Source organism: Fundulus heteroclitus, chromosome 17 (assembly GCF_011125445.2).
Source record: "Fundulus heteroclitus isolate FHET01 chromosome 17, MU-UCD_Fhet_4.1, whole genome shotgun sequence".
Taxonomy (NCBI): Eukaryota; Metazoa; Chordata; class Actinopteri; order Cyprinodontiformes; family Fundulidae; genus Fundulus; species Fundulus heteroclitus.
In genome coordinates this window covers 24,000,532-24,008,772 of record NC_046377.1, presented here as the reverse complement: position 1 = coordinate 24,008,772, position 8,241 = coordinate 24,000,532, and the positions used below count along the sequence as shown (strand labels likewise).

Sequence of the window (8,241 nt, the reverse complement as noted above, 5' to 3'; positions counted from 1 at the left end):
TATCTGTAGCAAATCAGTTGCTATAAATGTAATAAAAACTTAAAATCGGCTTTTGATTGACTTTATAATCTCCCAAACTCCTATTTTTGAGTTTGAGGTGGATATGTTTGCAAACCACTCCTCTAACAGATTAAATCACCCAATCTTTGGTGCATTGACACATGCATTTACAGATTATTCAAATGTTTTTTTTTTTAAATCCTCTTTGCAGGATTAAGATTTTTTTTTATTTTTTTTATCAAACCTAGATTTCAAGTTCCACCAAAATAAATAACGCTGTCAAACCACCCTAAGATGATTAGTTGCCACCATGGCAAGATCACAGAGGAGCCCCTGTTGGTGCAGGAACATGGAAGATGGAGACGTGAAGGTGAGGCCAGGTGGGGGTGGGGGGTTCCCAGGCCTGAAGCGCCCGGTGCAAGCTGCAGGGGAATATACAGCCTCTGTAATGTGGTTCATTAAAAACAACTCTTTGTCTCTCCTAACCTCCTAACTGAAAAGGTTTGCAGGGCAGAGGTTGGGGAGTCGGCGCTGGACCCCCCGCAGTGCAGCTGCGTCTATCTCCGTGCACATCACCTGCTCTGCAACAGTCACAAAGCGGGTTTTTGCATCGGCTATGATACACAAATATTTATGCAGCGATAAGGAACCGCAGAGATGGCAGATAATCTCGTATTGCGCCGCATCAGGACCCGTCCTGCTCCGCTCTCTGCTCCCTCCACAGCTTATTAGGAGGCTCCTGCAGGAGCCGCTTTACTCTATGAATGTTTGCTTGTGAAAAGAAAGCAGAAGAGGAAGGAGGAGGGGGGGGGGGGCAGGGGGGAGGGGGGGCAGAGAGAGAATGAATGAAACCCAGGTTGGAGTTTCCCTCTATCTGTGGAACAAATAGCCAACATTTAAGGTTTACACCCCGCCAGGCGACTCGCTGGCGCTGCCGGGGCCGAGCCGAGCCGAGCTGAGCCGAGCTTGGGGGTGTAGGTCCCCGGCTATCGGGTTCAGCCCCCCCGCCTCCACCCAGCCCCCCTTTTTAAATGTCTTTCAAAGAAACGGAGATCGAGTTGCAGGGCCGGAGTCTCCGCTCCCCACCGGCCTGGCTCCAGGAAGGCCTGACTGCGACACGATTAGCCGCTCCTGCAGGAGCAGGCAGGGACTCCCAGGGACCTCCTCGTCTCCCGGCTTCACTGCAAGCGTCGTCTTCAGCAGAGACCCCAACGTCCTGTCTGCAAAGAAAGGGACGCTTTCATTTCAGATCATTGCTCCATGCACTGCAAAAACGGAACTTAAAATAAGTTAAATGTTCTTAAAATGTGTGTATCTGTCCTTGATTTGAGCAGGTAAATAAGATGATTTGCCAATGGAATAAGATTTTTGCACTTAAAATAGGAACAACTCATCTCCATCATCTTATTTCAAGTGCAGGATGTCTAATTATCTTATTTTAGGGGTCAAAATACTCATTCCATTGGCAGATAATCTTATTTACCTGCTTAAATCAAGGACAAATACACTAACTTTAAGAACATTTTACTTATTTCTAGATCAGTTTTTGCAGTGTGGCAGCAAGCAAAGTCAGGCTTAGGTTTATGGGAGCATTTCCTTCGTTTTAAGACAAATCTGAGGTTTAAAATCCAGTAAAAGGGAGATTATTATTATTAGAAGGAAACAAGTTAAACACATCTTGGAGAGGTGCCTCCAGGTTTATTGGGCACCCATTGGGGGAAACCCGAATTAAGCTAGCTCTGCAGCGCTGAACGACATCTGATGCAAGGAAACGTCCCAGCAAAATAAAAAGTGTGTCTGCAGCATGCATGCTGAAAGGTTTACAAATCTGCAGCATGCAGGCCATTTATTTTAGCACGAATTAGAACCGCTCCAAAGTCTCTCAAATTGAAAGGACGGCTGTATTTGAGTTTAGCCCGTCTCTCTTTTTTTTTAAAACAGTCTTATCTGCAAGAGGCCTGCGCATTGTCATTAATCTTCATCGGGCTAATTAAATTAATCCATCGCCTCTTGGCACCCGGCTAGAAGAGCAGCGCTAAATCCACTGCAGAACTTTTCAAAACGAGCAGACTTTGGCGCTTTAATGCGAGAAAAAAATGCGGCTTTTATCCATTTAATTCACCTCCTGACTGATGCTGCGGGATAAAACGCACCTTTTCTGCGGCTCTGTGGCGAGCAGGAGGAGGCTGGAGAGTTTGTGGCAGTGATTGACAGCCTGTCTGTGGGATCATGTTTAATCCCTGCCTCTCTCCCTGCCTGTTCACAACTCATTTCTGCACACAGACACAGAGAGATGGGGGACTCAGATGGTTGCTGGGCCAACCGTGATAGCACTGACTGACTGAGCCATTTCCATTTTCCTGTGAACGAAGGAGCAGAAGGGAGGAGGGGGGGGGGGGGCAATTTGCAACAGAGGTCGTCACAAAGTCATTCACAAACACTGAGGAGGGGGCCGCAGCACGCTCAGGAGGAATCTGATTCCACGTTACCTGCTCAGAGGGAGACTTTCATCCGTTACTCAGCAGGAAGCTCTTTATTGGAGCTATCTGGTTCCTGGTGCAGCCCAACAACAACGAGGAGAAATCACAGAGAAGTTCATTTCTTTCACTAATTCGGTTCCAGAAGTGAAACTACACGTGATGCTGATCCATACGTCATCCATTCCACAGACACTCCTAACCCACCTGACGTGTCTGCAGCTCTGATCAGAGCTCACACTTCCAAGGAAAGTTCATTAAGCACCAAATGTTCATGTTTTTAAAAAGACGAGGGAATAAACTATATATAAAAAAAAAGATTCAGTTGGATTTGTTTCATGACATTACAGCTAAATTCACAGTTTGTTCTTCTACCGTTTACACTTGACCCTAAAAATGATGCAGCAGGTTTAGGAGGCGTTTTGACTTGTTACCCAGCAGATAAACATCATTAAGCATCTAGAAACTGAAGTTTTTATTAATATCTTCTTGAAGAGGAAATTGGCATATCCATAAGGCTAACAGTGCTGCTTCTGCACCTTTTTCTATCACATTTTTTCCTTCCACTCAACTTTCCTTAAATAGGCTTTATACGGCCCTCCGAAGACTCAGTTTTTATAGCAATTACTTTTTAAAGAGTTTATAAAAAAAGGAAAAATAGCTGAACTGTATCACTGTGCGTTCAATAAATTCATACAAAACAATTAAGCTAAATATTTACTTAAAAAGACACATTTTTACTGTTTGACTGTAAATAAGGCCAAACTTTGATCTTTGTTGATCCAGATATTGTCTTCAAAATAATATTGATTGATTGTCTTTTTCATAATATAAATTGGTTACCTGTGCTCTGAAATTAAAATTTGATCATTAAAATCTAATGATAAATATGTACATCCAAGTGTATGTCATTGTTGTTGGGGCTGATATTTAATTTCCTATTTTAGTGAATAATTGCTGGAATGGTAAAGAAGTGGCTTATAAACAATTTTAATACTGGATTCAATGTAAAATTTCAATAGGCCTACTTTTAAATGTGAAATGAAAAGCCATGGGTGCAGCTCAGCCTAAGGCCTTATTTTCTTGAAAACAGGCAGTTTTCATATCACTTTAACTCTTAAGTCATTTGAGTGAGCTATTCAAAGCCTGTAATGTTTGCAGAAAGTATTTAGATACACCAGATAAAAGAAACTTGGTTTTCATTCTTCTCTTCTGAAAAAAATGGGAAGCACTTAAAATGAAGGGAAAACCCTGATTTGTCACGTTTTTTCTAAAAGTTGTCTCTTTCAACACCTTGTAACTTATGAATGTGCAGGTTTCACGGGGAGAACTTTTAATTATGAGTTTAGTCCCTAGTAATGATTGAAAAAAATGCAGAAATAGTTTAGTTCCAGAGTCACAGGAACGAAACTTAATTTAGAGCAACCCTACAGATTAAAGCTACCGGCCTAGATGTGGTAAATGCAGGAATAATGCAAATTATAGTGATATTCTTCTTAAACCAGGTGCAGCTGTACAACACATTTTCCAGCAGATCTGGAGGTCTGTGTATAAATCTGGTTTATATTTTCCACAGTGACAGACCAGGCTACCCTCAGTGTTTCACAGCCCTGATGTGATGAAGGTTATTCTCCAGACTCCCTGAAGTTAAAGGAGACGGAGAGCCGGGGATGCTTTGTGTCTCCAGGGAAACGAACGCGCAGCATCATCAGCATCCAGCGACCCAATCCAGGAGAGGATGCAGGTGAGGCAGCCGCTCTGATCAAAGCGTCGGCGCTGCAGGCTGGCCTTCCCCTCTCCACCAGGCGTTCTCCGCCACCTTCCTGCTCCACCTGCCTGAGCTGCTGCCGCCGCCCCGGGGGTTCTGCGGGTCGGCGGCGTCAGCGTGCCGCCGGGCTGCTAATGCACCGCTTGTTAGTTTTTAATTAAGTAGCCTTTAGCCACGTGATCAGGCAGATCAAGGAGGTTATTTAAATGAGCGCCACAGGTCTGCAGCGAGCTGCAGGCGACCGGCTGGTTGGCTGTGGCTCACCTGCGCTCCTTAATTCCACACATGCGTCAGAACCCGACCCGCTCCCTCACCCGGGCCCTGGCACCGCTCGTCTCACTTTTACTCCCACAACTTTGTTCCCAACGCGCGGGGAGCTGCTGCAGGGGGCGTTTGGTCTGTGTGTACACGATAAAAGGGGGGGGAGGTAGGTGAAGGACAACAATCTGGATCAGGAGGAATAATGATAATAAGGCTAATAAGGTATCTCTGTGCTGCATATTGTTGTAGAGGCTGAGGCTGCTTATATTAAGCCATAAATGCCAGCAGGTCTCTTTTCTCCTAAACACTGAATATGCAAACGTGTTTGACGAGGAGTAATGTAATTACAGAGGATGCTTCCGGCCTGTTTTTTTTTTTTATTTTTTTGTTGTTTTTAAAGAACCTGCAGAATGTTCATACTGGCCTCCTTTCACGTCCAACAGCTTCTGAAGAGCTGATGTTTTAAAAAGAATTGATAAAGCGGTGGGGAGATCCACGGGGCTGGAGCAGATAGACGGGCCGCCCCGGGCCCAGTCGACACATCTGATCAAAGCTTGGGATATTGTTCAAGAATGAGCAGAATCTGACTTTAACTTGGAGATTTCAGAGAGGAAACTGGTGCGTTAAGCCGTCTGAAGCTTGAGAGGAGCTGCTGGCCTCGTTTGGTTCAATCATTTGGTTCAAAACCAGGACTGTTTTAAGGAGATGAGCCTCTCACTGTTTAATTCCTCCTAAAGAGCCCCGCTGCAAATACAGCTCAGGCCACATATTTACATACAAAACCTCATTCCTCGCCGCCTGACATGAAATCAGACCAAGCTTCTCCTGCTTTACATCAGCCAGAAGGATCATCATATTCACCAAATCAACTCTTTTCAAACAGAAGACAGAAGTTTACGTCCAACAAGACCAGAATCTGTGGCTGGCAGTGTTGTAGTACTCGAGTCCGAGACTCGAACTCGAGTCCGAGTCATTAGCTAAATTTAGAGACTCGTGACTTGACTTGGACTTGAGCACTGATGACTCGAACTTGGACTCGGACTCCTACATTCAGATCATTCTGACTCGGAAATTGAGAAAAAGACTCAACTTTTTTTTATATCATTAGGCTATAATTTTAATATGTCATTAGAATATTATTTGGTGTATGATTTTAATATCTAAATGTCATACCGCGCACGTGACGTCACCATCTCATGAGCAACGCCCCTTGCCGCTAATGTAGGGCAAACAGTGTGAGAGCGCACGTAGCAGCCAGCCATTACACATGCAACAGATACAACGATATGATCGACTTTACAGCTGTTAAACTTTCACAAGAGGATGTCCAGGCGCCCATTTTACTGGTAGAACTGTGGAACAACATACCAACGTTCAGCTCAAACCATGGCTTGAGTGTCGAGGGATCGGAAAGACGGGCCGAGTTGATAGAAAGGTAAGTCGTTATTTTTCTCCTGCTCGGCATTCATGCCGTCCTCGGCCGTTTTTCTTTCTGTTTGTAGTCACCGTCCAGGAATCGGTATAAATTTTCCGACCCGCCGAACAATTTAGTCCGGTCCGGTGGCCAAATGCATTATCATTATCCAACGGCTGTATCTCCTCGCTGCATCGACCTGCATCGATTTGTTGTGAGTAATGGGGGAACGCTGCCGAACGCGTTTGTGGGAATCGCCCGGTGGACGGGCGAGGAAAATGCGTAACAGCATCTGCGGTGGCGGCCGGCCGGCGGTGCGCGAACACCGCCCGCCGGCCGGCACCGCGTCGGTGCGCGAACACCGCCCGCCGGCCGGCACCGCGTCGGTGCGCGAACACCGCCCGCCGGCGGGTGGCCAATAGGCCGGAGTGCGCTTGGCTGCGAGGGCCGATCGACGCCGCTTGCGGCTTTAACATCCTTCATATGCGGCCTATCAGCGTACCTCGAGTCGCTGTTGCGCGTTCCATAACAACAATGTTTAAAAACCATGGTTAGGAGACGTCTTAGCCTTGGAAAAAGCGGTAGTTTTACCGAGTAAAACCAAGGGTAACTACAGCGAAAGAGTTAATAGTGCAATGGAATGTTACTGCTTCATGTCATACATCACACGTCAATAGTGACTCGACTCGGACTTGACTCGGATGAGTAGTGGACTCGACTCGGACTCGACTCGGATTTTTTTTTTAATGACTTGGACTTGACTCGGACTTGAACACTGGTGACTCGAACCTGGACTCGGACTCGAGGCATAGTGACTTGACTACAACACTGGTGGCTGGATTATGACGTCATGGCCTTCTAGGCTCCTGATAGGCTGAATGGAGCCACGCCTGTGGATGCATCACCAGGCGCCCAGCCTCCTTGCACTGCAAAAACAGAACTAAAAATAGGTAAAATTTTCTTGAAATTAGTGTATTTGTCCTAGATTGGATCAGCTAAATAAGACTATTTGCCAATGGAATAAGATTTTTCCACTTAAAATAGGAACAATTCATCTCCATCATCTCATTTCAAGTGCAGGATGTCTAATTATCTTATTTTAGGGGTAAATATACTCATTCCATTGGCAGATAATCTTATTTACTGGCTCAAATCAAGGACACATAGAATAACTTTAAGAACATTTTACTTGTTTTTAGATCCGTTTTTTGCAGTGTGTGTGAACATCATGGTCAGACGTAGATGTCTGGTTCATGCTTGGGTCCGATTCCCAGCAGCCTGGAGGTTCAGCCTGATGCAAACCTGATGGAAGCCTCAGCTTGAAGACAGTTTATGATTTATCTCCTAGCATTCTGAAAATATAGCTGTTAGAAATCATTTTTTAATCCTAACTGGGCTAAAAACAGGACAACTTTAGTCTGATTTAGTGTCAGAGAGGAAGAAAAGGGTTTGTGTGCAAATATCCGTTCAGCTGTTCTTCCGAGCGGCTCTGCCGTGATGGTTCTGGGTAAAAGCTCAGAATATGAGGTTTACAGTTTAACTGTAGCAGTAAAAGTCCTGATACAGAATGAATTAGACAAAATAAGCCAAGGTTAGATTAGTGGGCATAAATTTAACCTCACAGTTAGAGCAGAATGACTTCCTGTTGGCGGCAGGACGCTGTAGGTGTGAGTTCACAGGCTCTGACCTACTTTCAGTCAGCTTTGGTGCAAACTCAACTTTCATCCACAGAGCAAAACTATTCATACCCTTCAAACCTTTCCACGTCTTCCAGCCACAGACTCTAACCTATTGTAAAGGGATTTTCTGAGACACACCAGAGGCACGGTTATGCATAACTGTGACACGGAGGGAGAACCCACTGTGTTCAGTTCCTGACCCCACGACACATCATCCAGTGCCAGCAGGAGCTCTAAGAAGTCACGGGGTTAGAAAGCAAGAGTCTGGACCTCACAACAACCAGCTGTTCTGTTTCTGGCCTCAGAGGTTCCTTAGAGAACAACCACCATCACAAAGCCTAAGGAACCCAGCAGGCAGGTCAGGGAGGAAGTTCTGGTCCAGTTTAGAGCAGGGTCAGGCTCTATACACTGCAAAAAGGGAACAAAAAGGAAGCAAAATTCCCTTAAAATTTGTATATTTTTCTTTGATTTGAGCAGCTAAATAAGACTATTTGCAAATGGAATGAGAATTCTTACCCCTAAAATAAGATAATAAGACATCCAGCACTTAATATAAGATGATTGAGATGAATTGCTGCTATTTTAAGTGCAAAAGTCTGGTTTACCAGCTCAAATCAATGAAAAATACACAAATTTCAAGAG

The 8,241-nt window shown here is 45.0% G+C and overlaps 1 long non-coding RNA gene across 1 annotated transcript; it reads right to left on the bottom strand.

Moving 5' to 3' along the window:
* Nucleotides 1-1,046: 1,046 nt before the first annotated feature.
* On the bottom strand, nt 1,047-2,537 carry LOC110369471. Its single transcript, XR_002429085.2, has 3 exons — nt 2,490-2,537; nt 2,154-2,360; nt 1,047-1,220 (listed from the first exon to the last, which is right to left on the bottom strand). It is a non-coding gene; the product is annotated as an uncharacterized LOC110369471 (long non-coding RNA).
* Nucleotides 2,538-8,241: the final 5,704 nt, after the last annotated feature.